This window comes from Pteronotus mesoamericanus, unplaced genomic scaffold (genome assembly GCF_021234165.1).
Source record: "Pteronotus mesoamericanus isolate MK-2021 breed Mesoamerican mustached bat unplaced genomic scaffold, CSHL_Meso_final contig_291, whole genome shotgun sequence".
Lineage (NCBI taxonomy): Eukaryota > Metazoa > Chordata > Mammalia > Chiroptera > Mormoopidae > Pteronotus > Pteronotus mesoamericanus.
In genome coordinates, this window is record NW_026555124.1 from 9,389,820 (window position 1) to 9,411,032 (window position 21,213).

General features: G+C 37.2%; 1 pseudogene; it reads right to left on the reverse strand.

The window, feature by feature from the left end:
- Positions 1–14,814: 14,814 nt before the first annotated feature.
- Positions 14,815–20,686, reverse strand: LOC129072023 (WD repeat domain phosphoinositide-interacting protein 2-like; annotated as a pseudogene).
- Between the last annotated feature and the right edge of the window lie 527 nt (positions 20,687–21,213).

Below are 21,213 nucleotides of genomic sequence, written 5' to 3' on the forward strand. Positions count from 1 at the left end.
AAGAGGGACCTAGAAACTAATTCAGATAATGATGCTGTCTGATAAAACTTAATGAGATTTCCCCTCAGGAAATTGTACATTTTGTTACAATGGAAGGATTACGTAAAAGTGGGATTTTTCAGGCAACAAATGGCTGATTTTAGGAGCACAGACTTTCCCACATCTATTAAAATTAAACTACATGTATAAATGCGTAGTCATCCTGCAAATACAAGGAGCCCTGGCTGAAAGTCATAAAGTTTTGGGAGAAGAAATTTCAGATCTTATGATTGTACATCACTTATCTGTACCCTACATATGATCAGTTGTGATCATGTAACAAGTCTAGGCTATGAAAGTGTTGCTAATGATACAGTTACAGTTTGCATCTTAATTTTGGGGGTACATCTTAAGAGGCACTTACTAAAGAATCTGCTAGGTAGCAAACAGTGCATTTGACATTAGGGGCACAGTATTGAGTCATATGTCTTGCTGCCCTGGAGCTCACAGTTTAGCAAGTTAGCGAGGAAGGCAGTCCTATACACAGCCATCATATTTCATTAATTCTGAAATACACCTTTTTACTTATCCTCTATTACCTCAAGTTAGATGCATCATGAAACTGATAACACCAGAATTTAATGAGAACCATTCCCCTCTCTTAGTGGTATATAAAGTAATGGGACACATTACAATCAGTGGTACCTTAGATTTGAAAAATATAGTAAATCTAATTACAAAGATACAAATGCTACATGGATCTTCCTAAAGATCGAGAGAAAATGGGAGAAAAGAAAAGTCAAATTTCATAGAGTAGTAGATTCAGTGGAAATTGATGAAAATTAAAGGAGATTTTCCTAGACAGGAAGGAGGAGGGATAGGAAGACCTCTGGTCATAGGGAATAACAAGAACATTTTACATTTTAATCTTAACAAAATTGAGGAATCCGGTATGCTGGTTACTAGAGGTCCTTGGAAGCACAGGATAAAATGAAACTGGAAAGGTAAGTTGCGATAAGATAGTAAAAACCTTTAAATGACTTTATCTGTAGCTTTCTATGCACTGGTGTGGTATCATTTGTCTGATTTCTTTAGGTTTGTTTTTCTTTATATCTCCATGACAGTAAGGCTTGTATTAATTTTCCTGAATACCTGGCAGTTTTAACTAGCTTAAAGGAGGCTTGTAGAAGCATTAGCAGTACTCAAGGTTAAGTTTTCTTGTAAGGCAGGTATCGATTTGATTCTTAGCTGGGTGACTCTTTACCCTCAAATAATGAGAAATACACAACTGTGGAAAAGAACAGTGATTTTTTAAAAAGTGATTCTATCGAGATGGGGTTTAAATGCCTTTCTTTCTTTCCTGTTTGTGAGTTATTCATCCATTAACCAGTTTTGTTAATGTATGGTTTTAAATCTTTCCTTGGGGACTTCAGTATATGTGTTCCCTTCTTTCCTACCCCTAAGAGATGCTGTCAGCTATTGCTGGTATTAATATTTTTTCAGGGCAGGAACAAGTTTGATAATGGTTTGTTTATTGTTAGCATTTCCTTTTTGTTGTTGTTGTTAATTCAGGGATTGTAGATCATTAAATTAATAACTCGGGATTGACTTGGCTCTTAAAGTGATTCCCCTGGCACCACTGCATGGCCAGGATTCTTTCTGTGTCCAAGAACCAAAAGAAGTGCTTGGTTTTTGTTAGGCCAACATGTTTCAGAGAACTGGCTGTCAGTACAGAGTAGTGAGTCTGGATCCAGTGCTCCGACCCAGGCTGGGCTGCAGAGAGCAGACACAGAGCTGGCTATGGAGGAGTGTGCCCTACCTCGCCAGCCCCAAAGGCGCTGAGGCATGTTAGCCTGTTTGCATTCCATGCCCCGTTTGTTCTCCCATCAGTCGTTGTCAAGGTATTCATGCTCATTATTAGGCTATTATCCTTCAGCACCGAACCCAAAGTTCTACATGCTTCCTTATGCTGGCTATAAAAAACAGACAAAAACAAAACAAAACAAAACCTTTGCCTTGACTTCCAGCTGTTAATTAGTAGGTTCAGCTGTAGGGGGTGAGAGAGGGAGCCAATAAGTTCTCTGGAGGACAGAGAACTTAGTCCTTCCTGTCTACTTCCTGTGTGCTCTTTGTTCTTGTCCCTGTAGCTCTAGCAGTGCCTCTTACCCCAGCAGTAACAGTTCTTCCATAGCAGTAGGTGAATGCCAAGAGGTCTGGGCCTCGGCCTCATGGACTTTCCCCTGAATTTCTAAGCCTTGTGTTATTCCAAGCGCTTTCCTTTTTCCACAGTGATGGTAGCTATTTCCTGATAACTTAGAGGTTTTTCGTTTTGTTTTGTTTCCCATCTGTAGTTACTTAGTACTTAGCCTAGTTAATTCTCTTTTGTATTGCATTTTTTATCTTAATTTTTTTTTTTTTAAATCATTGGTATGGCTCCTACCACTTGACTGGGACCTGACTGATACTGCCTCCAAAATCTGCCTCTAAATCTATATTATAATGCTGAAGCGTATTTGTTTTGCATGAAGTCTAGGACTTTTGCTTTTGTCGGGAAGTAAAATTAAGTAGGTTGGAAGGAAAAGTCCATGCATGTCCTCTTTCCGTTACTTGTGAAGACTCCAAAGGTGGCAACCAGTGTAGGCATCAGTCCTAGCCTTTTCCTTCTGGGTTCACATTTACTTGGGTTTTCTTCTATCACAGAGAATGCCTTGTTTGGCATTCTTACACTATCTATAATACTATTTGATATTTTTCTATGACATTGCTCAGAATAGGCCTGCATTAATGGCCTTATATCTCTATTGCATGCTAAATTTATGATTATATTTTGATTTTAGCTCATTACATTGATATTCTTGTCAGCAGTCAATAGGCAATGTAAAATGTTTGATAGTAATATTAAGGCTAAACTAAAAAAAAACAAATAATGTTAGACAAAATATATAGCTTTTGAACAAAAATATTACATGTAAACAATTGCCCTTTTTAATCAGAAGTAAATATAATATAGGAGACATTGAATTGTGTTATAAAATTTCTTGATTCTTTTGCGCAGTATTATTCCAACATAGTTATATAAAACATCTGTTATGTTCCAGGTGTTGTTCAGAATCCTGGAAATGTTTTAAAGAAGGAATCAGATATGTGCCAAGTGGGTGAGTGAAGCATGTCAAAAAGTAATTAATTGTCCTGAATGTAACAAGTATTTGAGTAAACTCAGAACAGAGGGTGTTCACCCTTCCCAGCGTGTGGGGAGGGGCAGAAGGAGAGTTCAGAGAAGATAAAGTGGGTCATAAGAGATCTGTATAAAGGGAAAAGGAATGAACAAAAGGCGTGGAGGGATGGTAAATGTAAGAAACCACAAATAGTTGGTTATTATTAGAACAGAAGTTGTAAGAACTGAAGGTGTAGAGCAGAGGTGACAGTTGTTAAGGACAGAGAGTGAAGCCTTGACAAGACCCTGGGGAGCTTTGTGTCATCTTGCTCAGTAATTTTTCTTTTATTCAGGAGTGCCCAACCCATGGCCCGCAGGCCATGTGTGGCTCAGGATGGCTATGAATGTGACCCAATATAAAATCATCAATTTACTTAAAATGTCATGAGATTTTTGTTTGTTTGTATTCATTAGTGTTTGAGTATTTAATGTGTGGCCCAAGATGACTCTTCTTCCAGTGTGGTCCAGAGATGCCAAAAGGTTGGATACCCCTGCTTTAGATGATGGAGACTCCTTGAAGAATTCTAAGAGATTGCCATGTAGAGATGTGCGTCTTGGATGGGCACTCCAGCTGCAGTCTGAAACATGTCTTGAGGGGAGATTCTCTAGAGATAAGGAAAGGAATTAGGATGCTATCTTAATAAGCTTTTGGGACATTAATAGCCATCTCACTAATATAAATCTTCTTCCTTTCCTTCTCTTCATCAACATTCTTTTATATTTTGTTTTAAAGTGAGCTGGAGAGTTTTGAACTGTCAAGTGCAGGGACTATCACAGGGGGCCACAGTTGGACACCCCTGCATCTAGACAGTAAGAGTGATCAATAAATGACAGTCAACAAGAAAACTAGATCTCAGTCCTACAAATGCAAAAAACTGAAATCTGCCAATAACAACACGAGTTAGGAAAAGGACCCTGAGCTCTAGAGGAGAAGTGGCTCATATCTTAATTTCAGCCTTGTGAGATATGAGCAAAAACCCCAGCTATGTCATGACCAGGTTTCTGACCTATAGAACCTGCTAAATTGGTGAGTTTATTATGTAACAATAGAAATAAAAAAGCAAAAAGGTATATTCTTTCTCCTTTTGCTGCCTACCTGTCCTCGTGACTTTAATTCTCAGCTGTCCTAACGGCAACTTCTTAGAGACAAAATGTCTCAACTCCCACCAACATTTGGCCTCTCCCTTGGGCCTGTTTGCATGTCTTCACTCTGATCTTTAATCAATGACTTTTCTCAATCCATTTATTGCCTGCAGGAATGGTTTTGTTTGTTTGTTTTTACAATCTCCAAAGTAATATACTTAATCCAGTCCATTTATTTGCTTTCCTTTATAAGTAACATTCCTTTGGCCTTCTTCTCATCCAAAGTTGAATTCAAGAGCAAGCCTGCTATAATGGCACACTTTCTGATGCTCCACTGAAATTGATTGATTCATTCATTCATTTAGTTATTCATTCACTTCGCCATTCAACAGTTAGAATGTCAACCTAAAATGTCAGGTAATCTACCAGGTACTGCTATTACAAAAATAAATAAGACACAGATTTTGGTTCTAAAAAACTCATGCTATAGGGAAGATAGGGTGGTCGTCAGAATCAAATAAAATATTAAATAGGCTTTTAAAAAATATGCAAGTTTAAGAGATTACTATTTGGAATAAGATATAAATATGCACACATATATAGAACCACAGTTTTAGCCTTTTATAGGACCAATAGCAAATCAGTTTGAGAAAAACTGAAGAATATGAATTCACTGTCATATTTTTGTCCTTTAAAATATCCATTGATTTTTTTTTAAAGCAGTCATTTACTGTTTTGTTGTAAGCAATTATTATATATAGAACAATGTATTGAGTATTCAGGAATGGGTAGTAAGGAGGAGCTGGGATGAAGGGACACAATCCTGCCTCCAAAAGCATACACTCTAAATTCTGTATAATGAGTACGTTGCCTATCTTCATGGGTGACTCTATGGAGTACCTTGCCATATGCAGATGGATGAATATTTTTTATGAGAACAACAGTTCAGGCACAGACTGAAAGCAGATAAATGGTAAGGGAGCAGCATGTCTTTGTGTCATTTTCTGTCAACAAGCACAATTTGACCTGCAGCACCTTGTATAGGCAAAGGGTGTGTAAATTATCATAGCCCTAGGATACACAGTTAAGCATAAAGTTAGCAGAATGGATGTCAGTGAATTGGGGTAAGAAACACTGCAGCCTGAACAAAAAACAAATACATTTCATCTAAAGAGTGTGAATTTTCCATGGAAATGAGAAAAGAGAATTCCTGAGAGAACTTATTTTCCTTGTCTATTTATTTCTGCCCTGTAGGAAGATGATAATGGAAAATATTTTAATAACATTGTAGGCTTTGACAAAAGCAATGCTATTTTTGAATGATAATGTAATATTTTTTTCTAGAGTCATAAACATAATCAAAATTTCACTTTAAGGATATGTGCATTATCGTGAAACCAGTCTGGCCACGATGTTTAAATGTCTGTGAGCACTGGATATGCGGCAGAAAAGCAATACAGCAAGTCACAGATATTTGTGCCCTGTAGGGTAAAGTGGTTCATCTAACATCTGGGAGAACATGTGAAATCACCAGACAAGAAAAGGTCATTTTGTACAGTGAATGTATCCTAGGTAATAGCTTTTACCTTACTCTTCATTCCTTAATTGCTCAGTGTTGGGATTGCTAATTCCTTTTTCCCTTTCCACCCTAGCATGTTACCAGCAAAACTATTGCATAAACAGTTTTAATGTAGGCAACCCTAAAGTCTGAAAATACATTTCAAATATTGCTATAATAAAAATCCATCATAAATATTTAAAAAGTCCTAGTTTATGAATCATTTGATATAACTGAGTTTCAGGATCAAAATTTTTTACAGCCTTCTGAAATTGGATGTAATTAGGATCTGCCCCATTAAAAGTTAAGACACTGTTGTTACAGACTCTGCACAGTTGTTCTTTTAAAGTAGATGCTAGTCTGTTTACTCAATGAGGCTGGTTATTAACTTCTCTTGAGCAGAGTGAAAATCTCAGAGATGTAATCAGAATGGGAGCTGAAAAGCCCCAATCCTGTTAAATGGTTGCAACCTAAAGAAAGCAGAGCATTAACTTCATGGGTAAAATCTAATGATTGAACTGGGAAGGATCGTCTTTCTCAATTTTGATTTACATAGAATGAATTTTTAGCGTGCATTTTGTTTTATTATGTTTGAGTTCATATGGAACAAAAACTTAGATTTCATGTTGTGCCCATCACTTTAAATTTCTTCATGCACAGTCATATGTGTATACATACTCATGCCCACATTCACATGATCACATACACATATATAAATCCCTGGTTGTGACTCCTCAGGAAATTTCATCTTCTTCTCATTCAACTGCTACCTATAAATGAATGATTTCTAAAGTTGTTTCTCTACACCAAAACTTTAATTGAATATCCAGACTTGCCTATCTTGCTGTCAGTTAAACATCTACAGCTAAATGTTCCACAAGTACCTGAAAACAATTAAGTCCAAAAACAAACTCATGGTGCCTTCAAGTTGACCTGCCTTCCAGTGTACCTTATTCCATGGATGATACTATCAAAAACTATTTTCTTATGACAGAAACTTGAGTGTCTTAGAAACACTCACTATCAAAAACTCCATGCCTATCAATTACCAGATTCTGAGAATTTTCCCTCTGAAGTCTTCTCAAATATGTACTCTCTTCATCTTTATTTTGAATTTTTAAATTTTAATCTTCCTCTGTTTTAACTGACTGTTTCCTAGATTGCTTACAAGTCCTTCACTTTCTAGGCCAAACTTTATTCAGGTACTCTTAAAATAATCTCATTAAAAGAATATCTTAAAAGCAGAAAATAGAAATTTTAATGACTCTTCAATATATACACAATAAAATTTAGACTTATTAGAATGGCACATATAATGCATCCTTCATTATTTCTAATTCCATGTTTAGCTTCAGCTCCCAGCCTTCCCACTTGTAGAACAAAATAAGGCACAATGTATAACAAGCCACAGCCAATAAGCAACAGCAAAATCTAGAAAGAATAAACTAAAAGCAATTACAAAATAGATCTAAACTCAAGCATATAAAAATTGCATTACATGAAAATGCAATGTATACTCCAATTATACAACAAAGAACATAAGCCTGGATGAAGAGTAAGACTCCATTATATGTTATTTCTAAGACATATTAAATATGAAGATACAGAACATTTCAAAGAATAGAAAATATATGTCAGATATTAATACCCATCAACGTTATTGCCATGTTAATATTAGATGAAGCAGATCTGAAGACAAGAAGTATTTCTAAAGATAAAGGGTGACATTTCATGATAAAAGGGGCAATTAGGAAAACAATCTTAAATGTGCATGCAACTAATAAATGAGCTTCAAAATACATGAAGTGAAAACAGATAAAACTAAAGAGAGAAAAAGACAAATTAACAATGACATTTACATATTGTAAAACCCTCCTATCAGTAATTATTAGAAAATATGTCCAAAAAATAAGTAACAAGATAGGAGATGTAAGTAACACTGTACTTACTTGACATAATGGGCATTTGCAGGGAACTTCACCAAAAATAGGAATAAACTATTTTTTTTCTAAGTGTCCACAGAATATTTGCCATGACAGAGTATGCCCTTTATCATATAAACTAGTCTCAATACACTTCAATAGAATGAAACTTTATAGAATGTGTTCTTTGATATCATTAAATAGGTATAAATTAAATTACTAAAAATAACCAAATAATTAAAATTAACACATTTCTAAATAACCCAAAGATGTATCAAGATATATTTAAAACTCACTAACTAAATAACATATCCAAATTTGGAGGAATGCTGCTAAAGAAATGATTTAAGGGAAATTTAGAGATTTAAAAGTCTATAGGATACAAGAAGAAAGAACTAAGTGCATTGTCCAACTTTCTACCTTACGCAGTATCTTAGTTTAGTTGGGCCACCATAACAAAATACCATAAACTGGGTGGCTTAAATTAACAAACACTTATTTTCTTCACAGTTCTAGAGGCTAGAAAGATGTTCACGATCAAGGTGCCCACATGGTCAGTTTTTTCTGAACACTGGGAAGTAGGGCTTCAACATATGAATTTAAGGGGATGCAATTCAGTTCAGTTCATAGCAAAAAGATAGGCACCAAAAGAGCAAATTAAATTCAATATTATTTAAAAAGTAATCAAGATAAAAGCAAAAATTAATGGTCTAAGATGGCTCGGGCAAAGGAGGATGCTGAACTAGTCCCCTCTAATGAACAAAATAAAATATACGAGTATATAAGTAGCAGCTACTCCGGTAAGACAACTGAATGCTAAATGGACAGCTTCTGACAACAAACAAGAGAAAGAGGTTGCATAGAGAAGGCTGGGAAGCTGAGGGGGCCTCTATAAGAGCTGGAAACTCTCTTTGGAGGAGCCAGTGAGCTCTGCTGCTTCCGTCCCTCCACTTTCACAGGGCACACGTGAGCTCTAGTCAGCCCTTTGGCCTACCTACCTTCGGAATCACTGCAGCCACATTGCCTTCCGCCTTGGGCTAAAAGGAGCAAGCAGGAACATCAAGGTGTCACCACACCCACCTGGCCTCCCCGTCCTAAACTGCTCCAGGTGACAGGCTATGCTCAGCTCCAAGCTAGTTCCCCAAACTACCCTGCACACAAAGCCTGCACGAGGTCTCTGCTCTACAGAACCACTTTCGGTACACCAAGCTAGAGACAGTATAGAGAAGTCTGGAGAGCCGCGCCAGCGCTCTGGGCACTGCGGGAATTCTCTGGAGTTGGAGGAGACATTGAGCTCCATTAAGTCCTCCGCCACCTCCGAGGATGGGCGAGAGCTCTATCCAGGTGCTCTGCAGCGAGTTCTTAAACGTATCAGTGAATCTACTGTGGCCCAGAACAAAGGGAACAGGCGAGGTCAACAGGACGTTACCAGGAGCACCTGGAACCCCCACCCACAGCTGCCTCGGTAGGCCGGGGCCATGGATACCTGAAGCATCTGCTCTGCTGGGCTCCTACCGGCCTGCCGAAATCACCCCACACACTGAGTGTACAAAGAGGCTGCTTCTGCATAAGGCCACTTTCCCAAGACTGGAAGATAACAGCTTTTTTGTCTAATTCATATTGTTATTGAACAAGGGTTTGCTGCCTGATGCACATAAAAGCCAATATTCTGGCATCAGCTGCTGAGAAAAGAAAAAAAAGAGAGCTTTATTGGCTCCTTTTTCTTCTTGACAGAATTGACTGGCAAGAAGACAGGAGGCTGGGCTCAAATATGTCTTCCTGATCCAGGATTGGGGGCAGGGTTTTAAGGGGTAGCAGTTAAGGGTTTACAAGTGTTACTTGTAAGTGGCGTTACACAATTGTGACTCATAACTCCAAGGTTTAAACTTCGGTTTTGGGTCTTGTGGAAAACAGGATAGGATCGCGTTCTGCAGTTGCAATATAAACAAACTTGGAAAGTCAAACAAAATGAAAAGACAGAAAACTATCTCTCAAATGAAGAAAGCAGAAAAATTCCCAGAAAAATACCTACAGAAATGTCAATAAGTAATTTGACTGATAAAGAATTCAAAGAAATAATCATAAGTATCCTCACCAAACTTGAGAGTAGCATAGAGGTAATTTAGGGAGAACTTCTGGAAGGGAACATAGCAACCATAAATATCTACATACCCAACACAGGAACACCTAAATAAATAAAGTAATTATCAACAAATAGAAAGTGAGGAGTCCACAATAATGCAATAATACAATAATAGAAGGGGTTTTTGATATCCTACTTATATCAATGGATAGATCATCCAGACAGAAAATTAACAAGGAAATAATGACTTTAAATATCACATTAAATGTGATTAACTTAATAGGCATTTATGAAATATTTCATCTACACCTTCAGAATACACATTTTTTTTTAAGTGCTCATGGTACATTCTCCAGAATACATCACATATTAGGCCACAAAACAAGTCTCAATAAATTCAAGATGATTGAAATCATATCAAGTATCTTTTCTTAATACAATGGCATAAAACTAGAAATCAAATACAGGGACAAAAGAGTAAAAAATACAAATACATGGAAACTAAACAACATGCTACTAACCAATCAATGGATCAAAGAGGAAATTAAACAAGAAATCAAAAGTTATCTTGAAACAAATGAAAATAAAAATACAACTTTTCAAAATTTATGGCATGCAGAGAAAACAACTCTAGGACAGGAATTATCACTATACTGGTCTACTTCAAGAAATTAGAAAAATCCCAAATAAATAATCTATACCTAAAGGAACTATAAAAAGGAAGCAAATAAAACAAAAACATTAAAAAAATTAATGCCTATCCTTCTTAAACAATTTCAAAAATGGAAGAAGAAGGAAAGCATCTAACTCATTTTATGAAGCCCTAATTACCTTCATATCAAAACCAAATAAAGACATTACAAAAACAGAAAATTATAGGTCAATATTCTTGATGAACATAGATGTAATCATTCTCAACAAAGTGTTAGTAAACGGGATTCAACAATATATTAAAAGGATTATAAACCATGACCAAGTGGGATTCATTGCATGGATGCAAGCATGGTTTAACATTCATAAAGCAATCAATGTGACATATCGCATTAACAGAATAAAGGACAAAAGCCATGTGATCATTTCAACAGATGCAGAAAAAGAATTCAACATCCTTTTATGATTAAAAAACTCTCAGCAAAGTCAGTATAGAAGGAACATATTTCAATGTAATAAAGGCCATAAGTGACAAACTCACAGCTAATATATTCAATGGTGAAAAGCTCAAAGCCTTTGCTCTACAATCAGGAACAAGACAAGGATGCTCTTTATCACCACTTCTATTCAACACAGTATTAGAATTCTGAGCCACAGAATTCAGACAAGGCAAAGAAAGAAGTAAAAGGCATTCAAATTAGAAAGGAAGAAGTAAAACTCTCATTATTTGGAGATGACATGATACTATATAGAGAAAATCCTAAATATTCCATCAAAAAGCAATTAGCAATAATAAATGACTTTAGTAATGCTTCAGGATACAGAATCAATATACAGAAATCTGAGGAATTTCTATACGCCAATAAAGAATGATTAGGAAAAAAATTAAGAAAGTAGTACCACTTAGCCTTGGCTGGGTAACTCAGTTGATTAGAGCATTGTCCCAATAAACCAAGGTTGTAGAAGTTGATGCCCGGTTAGGGCACATACAAGAATCAATCAACAAATGCCTAAAAAAGTGGCACAACAAACTCTCTCTCTCTCTCTCTCTCTCTCTCTCTGACATTGCTCGTAGCAATACCTTTTCTCCATATGTCTCCTCAAGCAAAGAAAACAGAAGAAAAAATAAACAAATGGGACTACATCAAACTAAAAATTTATGCATAGTGGAGGAAACCATCAACAAAATGAAATGACAATCTACTAAATGTGAGAAGATATTTGCCAATGATACATGTGATAAGAGGTTAATTTCCAAAATATATCAAAAACTTACACAACATAAAACAAAAAAATTCAATGAAAAAGGACAGATGACCTAAAAAGACAATTCTCCCGAGGACAAACTAATGACCAATAGACATAAAAATATGCCTAATGTCACTGAGCATCAGGGAAATGCAAATTAAAACCAAAAGGAGATTTCACTTCACACCTGTCAGAATGGCCATTATCAATAAATCAACAAATAGGAAGTGCTGACAAGGAGGTAGAGAAAAGGGAATCCTAGTGCCCTCTTGGTGAGATTGTGAATTCGGCAGCCACTGTGGAAAACAATATGGAGATTCCTCAAAAAATTTAAAATAGAGCTGCCAAATTATCCAGCAATTCCACTTCTGGGTATTTATTTTAAAAAAACACTAATTCAAAAAGAAAAATGTATCCCTGTGTTCACTGTAGCATTACTAGTGATAGCCAAAAGATATAGAAGCAAACTAGATGTCCATCAATAGATGAATGGATTAAGAATATATATAGTGGAATATTTTTCAGTAATAAAAGTGAAGGAAATCTTGCCATTCATGACAACATGCATGCATCTAGAAAGTATTATGCTAAGTGAATAAATCAAAGAAAAATATTATATTATCTCACATGTGGAATCAAAAAAAATGAGTAAGAAAAACAGAAACAGATTCATAGATATGAGATCAAAGCTGATGGTTGTCAAAGGGCAGGGGGAAGTAGGGTGGAGAAAAAAGACATGTCTATACATTATTTTGTGTTATACCTCAACATAGATGTCAATTCTCCTCCATTCTAATAATGGCTAGTTAATATAAGAAATCATTGAAAACCACTCAGTCTTATCATTAACACGTATGGACCACATTTCTTCAGCACTACATTCTTAGCCTCTTACCTTATCTTAGTCCAGGAAAATGCTTATTTATATATACACCATAATATGCAATACAAATGACTTAAGCTCAAGTTACTTTAAAACCAGCTTTCATATCCATTGTTTCATATCCACTGTAGAAAGACCAGAGCAACACTAATTCTCCATGACAGTGTTTCATATTTCAAAATTTGCAAGTTTTAAAGAGAAGATGATCACTGTTTTGGAAATTTGCAAATCTTGACCAATTCCTACCCAACACTCCATTTACTAATTTCTACTAAAATCAGCCTTGACTAACTCCAGCCTAACCCTGACTAACTCAATGCTCTAAGTACTCTCGATGTTTCTTCTCCTTTGAGACATCACTCAGACCCTGTGAAAATAGTGTTCTCCCTTGCTCAGCAGATTTACTGAATTCAGCTTTTTAATTCCCAACACATTTTCTTGGGGGTCTTCGTATAAAGGTCTAACATTAAATAAATTTAGAATGTATGTAACAATAAAAATAACAGTGAGAAAAGAAGGACTTTTCTTGCCTAAAAATTAATTAAATGCATTACCTTATTACACCTTGATTGGTACTCTGGTCCTCATGCTTAATTGAAGAGGTGGGCGTGGGCTTAAGCCCCAAATATATTAGAGTTTAGCTGTCACCCTTACTGTCACACCAATGAGTGGTTAATATGTTTGAAAAAATCCTCAGTCCCTGGAAGTCCATAAAAATATTTCAGCATAAAATTTCACAGTTTTCCAAGAACTCCTTAAAATAGTTTGGATTGTCCTAGCTATACTTATGGATATCTTAACATAGGCTGTAAATGGATTCTAGTGTTCATGAATCTTTAAAATGGACCTCCCCTGCTCTGGCTCCAGAGTTGTATTCCTAAGAAACCTACAGAGAGTTCTTTGAATTGCCACAGCATGGTATAATCATGATCAAGCTAATTTGTGTGACACCTAGTGAGAGACGTAAATACTGCTACCCTTCTTTAACAAATGAGGAAAGTGAGGCATAATGGAGGTCAAGTTTCATTTCTAATCCACAGTGCAAATTAAAAGCTTTTTTTTCTATTCCTCATTTCCAAGCCACCTTAAGGGTAAGTAAAGAGTCAAGCTCTCGTGATATTATTTGTTCCAAATCGGTAGAGTCTAAACACAGAAGAGAAGTTCATAACGTTTAGAACATCAGTCCGTCAGTGAGAATAATCCCATTAATGGGGTTTTAATATGTTTTATCTATAGAGATCAACATAAGCCCTAGTTTGTTATGTCAACATAAAATATAAACACACTGCTTAATACACATAATGGCTCCAGCAGTGCCAAACACTTCATTGCCTGAGAAAACAAAACGACCCTCCTTTAAATTAACCACAATAACTGACAGGCATTATAAAATAACAGCTCCTGGTTATAACTTCATGTAATAAAAATCCTTACCCTCATTCCCTTTTTCCCATTCATACAATGGAACAGCAGAGAGTTTGGTTGGCCTGGAGTATATCCAGTCCAAAACTGATTTTGCTCTGCTAAGCTGTATTTACCAATGTTGAAGTAAAATATTTCATGCATATTACACATATCTCATATATCACTTATAACAATCCTGATATAAGAAAGGCAGATAGACATAAGTCTTCTTATATATAAACAGGGGAACTGAGGCACAACGTGCTTATGCTACTTTCCTGAAAGAAGCAAATGATGGCAGAGGCAAGAACCCATGCCTTTGATTCAATCAAGCAGTATCAGTGCAGTAGCCACAATTTTAAGTAAAAACTGTGCTGGTAAAAACAAACTATGATTACTTAAATATGAGTAGACTATATTAGCTTAAAGGCAAAATTTCCAAAAACTATTGCCACATTAAAGAAATTCCTTAGTATAATAATAATAAATCCCTTAATATAAATAAATGTCAAATAGAAAGTTTTAGATCACTATAAGACTGTTTAGTTGTACATAATATAACTCTGATGGTCTGTTTCTAAAGCTACAGTTTTTTGTTTTGTTTTGCCACTGAAGTGAAAACCATGTATTTCTCAACAGCAGGAAATGAGACTACAGCTACATTTTTTTCCCTTTTTTTAAGTCTCTGCCATCCTTTCCCACAATTCAGGTCAAAGTGTATAGAAGCATAACACAAAGTCCTCTGCCATCCAGTATTCTTTTTTGTGGAATAGAATTCACAGGTCAAGTTCAGTCATGCTGATGAATCATGGGAGGATGCTCGCTGTCCTATTCCAGCTGTAGAGCCCTATCTTTCTCTTCCAGACAAGTGCCGCACACTGCACCCAGCTCCCCTGTGTAGGCAGGTCTTGTAGGAGATACAGGCACCTAAGTATCTTTGGCTACAGTTGTGCTGTGCATTTGAGTTACTAAGGGGCAGTCAGTCATGAGAGGTGGAGTCTAAGATTTCATTGGTTGTCTCCATACTGCTATCCAATTTGTGCTTCTACATCAGGAGGAATTGGCCCTTTCTGGGGGTCCAAGTTGTACATGTATAAGTATCTGTAGGAAGCTCCCAACAGCAGTCTGGGAATCTTTTGCATTGTGGCTAGGGCACAAATGTTTCTGTGGTCACAGAAAAGCAGACAGACTATGGCAAAGGCTCTGCCGTGGTCTCACATTTCTCTTACTTGAAAGAGCACACAGCTGGTAGAAGTCGTGAGCAACTTCCTGAAGTACCCAGACCAGGTGGTGGGCTCCTCCTGAGATTTTCCCTTCAGTCTTGAGTTTGAAGATGTGCACAGTCTCAAGAGTTGCTGGAGGCAGAGAGGAATCTGCCACCTAAGCTGAAGGTCAGGGAGGAGATGCTCACACACCTTTTAACTCCTCTCTGGAGCTCAAAGAGTTTCTGTCCCTCTGGAATGGAAAATACCTTAATCACGGTCCTCTACTCTGAAGCAGTGGTGAGCTTGGTTCCACTGGCATCAAAAGCCATCACGGCTAAAGGACTGGGGTGAGCTGGGATCATGTTGGCAGCTCTCAAGTTAACGGTGGTGAAGACCCACACCTCTCGGAAGGTGGCCATGCCAGGGTATGACTGGTAGCAGTTGTCATTGCCGATGGACACAAGCCCATGACTATCTTGAAAAGGCAGACTCTGAAAAACAGAGCTCTCTTCTCACAGTTCATTTACCTGCCAGGTTTGGCGAGTCTCCCTGATGGGGTACAGTACCTACATGTCCTGAATGTTGTAATATACAGAGACCTTTCCAGGCACACTGTGAGCCTCTGCCTGCTCAACGTCACAGCCAGTATCACATTGGAGTAGCTGTAGTTGCAGATCTCAGTTCCTTTCCTAAAGTGGCAAACTTTTAGCTTCCTAGGAGCTTTGAGGCCGATGATGGCCACCAAGCTGCTTGAGAACATTCTTTCTACAATGTACACATCTTCAGTATCAGGCATTCATAGATCTGTTCCAGCTTATCCACAGAAGAAAGGGAGAAAGATTTATAGCCGGACCAGGTAAGAGCAAGATGATAGAAATGAGCTGTTCTTGGTGTTTCTTTCAGTGATGTCCTGATGGAAACTGGCAAAGAGCAGCGGGCCGGCATCCACCTCAGCACTCTGACTGGCCAGGCTCAGCGGTGGGTGGATGGCGGGTGGGTGGATGGTGGGTGGGCCTGGCCAGGGTACTCGCACGGTCCCATGTGTTTAGGGTCAGCGCCAGGCCCTTCACTGCCCTGTGATCAACCACTGCCTCATCCTGGCCCCGCTCTTGTTGGTACAGTGTTTGTTTTTTCCTTCTGGATTCTAAATTCCAGAAAGATGATATAATTCTCATTAAAGCATTCACATGATTTTCTTTTATTCTAAGATACACTTCTGTATTTTAACTTAAACAAAATATGTCATCCTTATTAATACCTGCAACAAGATATTACCAGTTTTTTATTGCACTCCTTTAAATACATTTAGTTATTTTCTACTGATACCATCATCAACTCTTAGTAGTATAAGAGGAATTCATGATATCACATCTCTAATATACATCCAAGCCACTCTTCTTCATCATGTATATGATTTTGAGTAATGAATGGGGTCCACACTCATTTTAAGGAATTTTCCATAAATAAGTTATAAAGCAATTATGAGCATATCATTTAGTAACTGATATACTTTAAATATTAAACAAGCCTCTTACCTGAAGTCCCCTGCATTGTATGTCACATATAAATAGGGCTATAGAATTAATTTAGGTATAAGAAAATAAAGTCTAGAATTTAAATATATAACTAAAATATTTTTTAAATGTGAGAGGGAAAAATATTCTCATAGTAATCAGGGAAATAGATATTTTTTTTACCTTAGCTAAAAGGTTAAAAACAGCTCATAAGAACAGACTAGCAAAGAATTCATTGTCTATGCAAAGAAAACTCAAATGGTGATAATAATAACAAAAATATTTGACATTTAATGAATATGCTGAGAATTGTACTTAACATTTCATATAAATTATCACATTTAACCATCACACAAACTCTGAAGTAGTATTGTCATTTTATATGTGAGCAAATACATTGCAGTTTGTATCAGTTTTCTTGAGGGTACTAGTCGTGTTGGATTAGGTCACAGCCTAATAATCTCATTTTACTGCGATTCCCTCTGTAAAGATCCCATCTCTAAATAAAGTCACATTCTGAGGTACTGGGGATTAGGACTTCATCATGTAAATTTTGAGAGAATACAATCAGCCCATCACAATTATTTCCCAATTTAATTGAGTTAACATTTTTAACCTGTACTATGTGCCAGTAAATACTCTCAGTGTCTGGGAGAGAAATAAATAATAACACAATATCTAGTAGATGATAGGGAAATATAATTTGAGCCCTCTTTTCCTCTTTAAGATGAGGTCCGGACTGGCTTAGCTGTCTGTATTCTGCAAACGAGGCAGAATGGTGGAATGATCTCTGGAACCAGAGTTAGAACAGAGTTGGGAAACAGGAAAGATGAATGAGCTATGCCAGAAAGTACAGGAAGTGTGTGGTCTGGTGCCTAAAAGGCAAAAACCAAGGTTGAATTGAGACCCTGTGACACCAGGGGAATGAGGTGGAAATCAAAGTAACCAAGTTGTGATCCAGCAGGACTGGAAGGTCCATTGTAGGATGGCTTAGAATATCATCAACTGGCAATAATTACAAGAGTTGAGTGATGACACAATTTATCCTCCAAATAGGGATGCATTTTGGAATAAAAGGGAGTGTTATAAGTAAGTCAGTGGGTACAAGGGCATATGTAAACACTATATTAGGCAACCTAGGGAGAATGGTCACCCTAGACATCAGGAGTGTAATGATTAAGAGGACTAGCTTAGCTTAAAGTTATGAATTGTTTTAGAAACAAGAAAACACAGTCTAATTCAACTTCATGAGCCGAATATATCCTACATATGTACAAAAAGAGAATGTAGGAGGGGGTGATGAACATTGGATAGGTTCATAAAAGAAGCAACATCTGAGTTGGGGTTTGATTGATAAATAAGAATTTCAGCTGTGAATGAAGATAAGGAAAGACTTTCCAGAGAGAGGAAATAATATATGAAATAGTATGGAGTCAGAAAACATTACCATGAGTTGTATGATTCATTCTTTTATGTAATAATTATCATTTAAGTACCTATCATGGAAAGACACTTATCAAAGAGCTAGGGAATAGTAAAACTAGCTCTTTAGTACTTATTATTATCAGTTATACTATATTATTATCGGTTAATAATATAGTACTGGTACCTATAGTCTAGTGTGGGAAGATGAACAATTTTAGAAAAATGGTTCATCCTTATTAATACCTGAAAGAAGGTTATTTCATTTATTGCTATCTTTTAAAATATACTATTCATTTTCCATTACCATAAATGGTTAGTGATATTAGAAGAATGCATAATATCACTTTTCTAATACATGTCTAAAGCAGGTCTCCTCATCACACAAATAATTTTCTATAAACATAAATGATTATATAATTCCAAATTATATATATTATATTATATATTATATATGTATTATTATATAATACATGTATGTGATATCTAGAAAATAAAAGAGAGTATACATAAAATGTGAGCAGATTAGGCTGGTGTTTTAGATGGGGTAGTTAGGGTATTTGCCTAACTTTATATTGTATCTCCTCTCTTTACTGTTGCTGTTTCTTGATCTTTTCATTACAAAGACATGGAAATTGTAGGATATCAAGAAATTGGAAGCAATTAAATGATTTCAGATGTCACGTTTTCTACACAGAGTGCAAAAATGAAACAATGTTCAGATATTTCCAGTCTGTTATATGTGTTCTGCCTAGGAAATGGGTTATTTAAATTGTCCACACAGTCCTATCAGTAGAACTGGTATTCCTCACTTGTGTTTGGTGGCAGATAGCAGATACGTAATTTTTTTTTTTTTTTTTTTGGTAAGAGTAAACATAATTTTTCTGTAGGACAATTCCCAGGTGATGATTTTATAAAATGGAAGGCATGCTCTGGTATTAGACTTAAAAAATTAGGGGCATAATTTACAAACTTATAATGAGTCAGAACTAAGCCAATAGCTCAATCCCATAGCAAAAATCCTATTAGTTTATCCGAGGTCATTACTTTCTCCTGCCCTTCTTCCTCCCTCTCCCTCCCTTTATTTTCCTTTCTTTCCTCTTAAAATCTTTTCTTCCTCTCTGTCTCCTTTTTAAAGTTCAGTAAATATATTGGGGAGATCAGCATAAGACAATAGATCTAAGGAGGAGATTTACACAAAGTATTCATTCTACCTTGAGACAAATGTAGTAAATTTTGACTATATTTTGCACCTTTAAAAAAGAAAAGAAAGACGAACCATAATTTATCAATACCCTTCTATTCTTTTAAGAAGGAAAAGTGGTAATATGGCAGGCTTCATGTGGGAATTTCCTACATGAGTTCCATAAGAATAGTTTCTGAGGATTATAAACCATTTTTGCTGCTAGTTTAACTGAAATAGGGCCTGACAAAGATCGGGGCTGAGGCAGCTGGAAAGGCTTAGTCGTGAAGGGCCCTGAATGTCCGATGGAGGGGTGAACTCTATTTTTAAAAAATGGGAAAACAAGGAAAAGTTTAAAACTGGGAATAAATAGTATAGTATTATGATTTTAGAAAAATTCCCTTTGGGAAGCGTACAAAGAATTCATTAGAGGGTGTCACACTGCGCGACAGCTATAGGGGCGCGCCACCACTAGGGAGCACCGCAGAGAGCGCAGCGCTCCCTGAAACCCGAGGAAAACCGGCGGGGGCCAGCTGAGGTGGGAGCAGGGCTCTGAAACCCGCAGCGCCTGTCCCGGGGTTGTCACGGATGAGGAGGATAAAACACAAAAAGTCTCAAACACTTCTCTGTTTGCCCGGAGAGTGGACAGAGGCACTTCCCTCTTCCTAGAAAAGGCCGTGGCACATCGTTCTTGTCGGGAAGGCCCTGGCCCCTCTGTTCCAAGGTTTTTATTGAAAAACTTATCAGTGGGCTAGGTAACAGGAATGCATATGTACACTTGTTACATTAGCAAGTTAAGTTTCACAGAGAATAGATACCTTCAGGAAAACAAGTGACAGGAAATCACTGATTTAAATGGGTCTGAGAGGAGACTAGAATCAACAATAGCGACTACAGATAAGGGGAAAGTAGACTTAAAGGCGCCTTAAAGATATAGGGTAAAAGGTGTAAATAAAACCAATGTCTTGACAAGGTAAGGGATGTAAATAATGTGAATGTCTTCCAGCATGAGCTGGCCAGAGATCTGAGGGAGGAACAGAGCACACTCTAAAGAATTTACTTTCAGGCCTGATTACCCTGGGACCCGCCAGATCTGATTTAGGGCTGTTTTTCCTGCACTGTTTCAAGCTTGAGCCAGGAAGGGCCAGGAAAACACCAAGAGATAAGGAGACTGCGTCTCTGCTGCAATGAGGACTCCGGCCGTGTCCAAGCCAAATCGAGAGGTGCAGGGGCCTTTTTGCCCCTTCTCCGTGTCCCGCAATTTCTTTTCTGCTGCCAATATCAGCCAATACCTGTCTTAGGTCGTTAACCTCAGTGCGAGGTCACTTACCCGTCATTGGCTAATTGACCCTCCATGGCAAAGCAGAGAGGCAGGGGCTATGCCCCTGCCAGCGGGGGACAGGCCGAGTCTCCTCAGGACCCTGCTTCTCCAAGGCCTCCTGATTATTTCCAGCCTTGGGGTCCTCCATCCTTGGCAGGGTTACAGCTTCTGAAACCAGGCCAAGCAGTTCCCAACAAGAGGGATAGTAGTCTATTTAAGAATAAATTACCCTAGACAGGGTAATACAAAATAATGACCTAAACTAAGACAATGGTAGTGGGAAGGAAGAGAAAATGGTAGATTTGGGAACTATGAATTCTTCCTGTTTTCTGCAGCACCTTGAGTAATATCTAGCAATAAATGTCTTTCAATAAATACAGTAGAATTTTAGGATTTGGATAACAATTCAGGGGGAAAAAAAGTAGTGAAGCGACTTATATATGGCTATCTTTAATCCAAGCTCTATTTTTTGTAAACAAGATTTGGGTTTTAATATCTCATTCATAAAGTTAAATGGACATTTACCACAAATATCATTCGCTT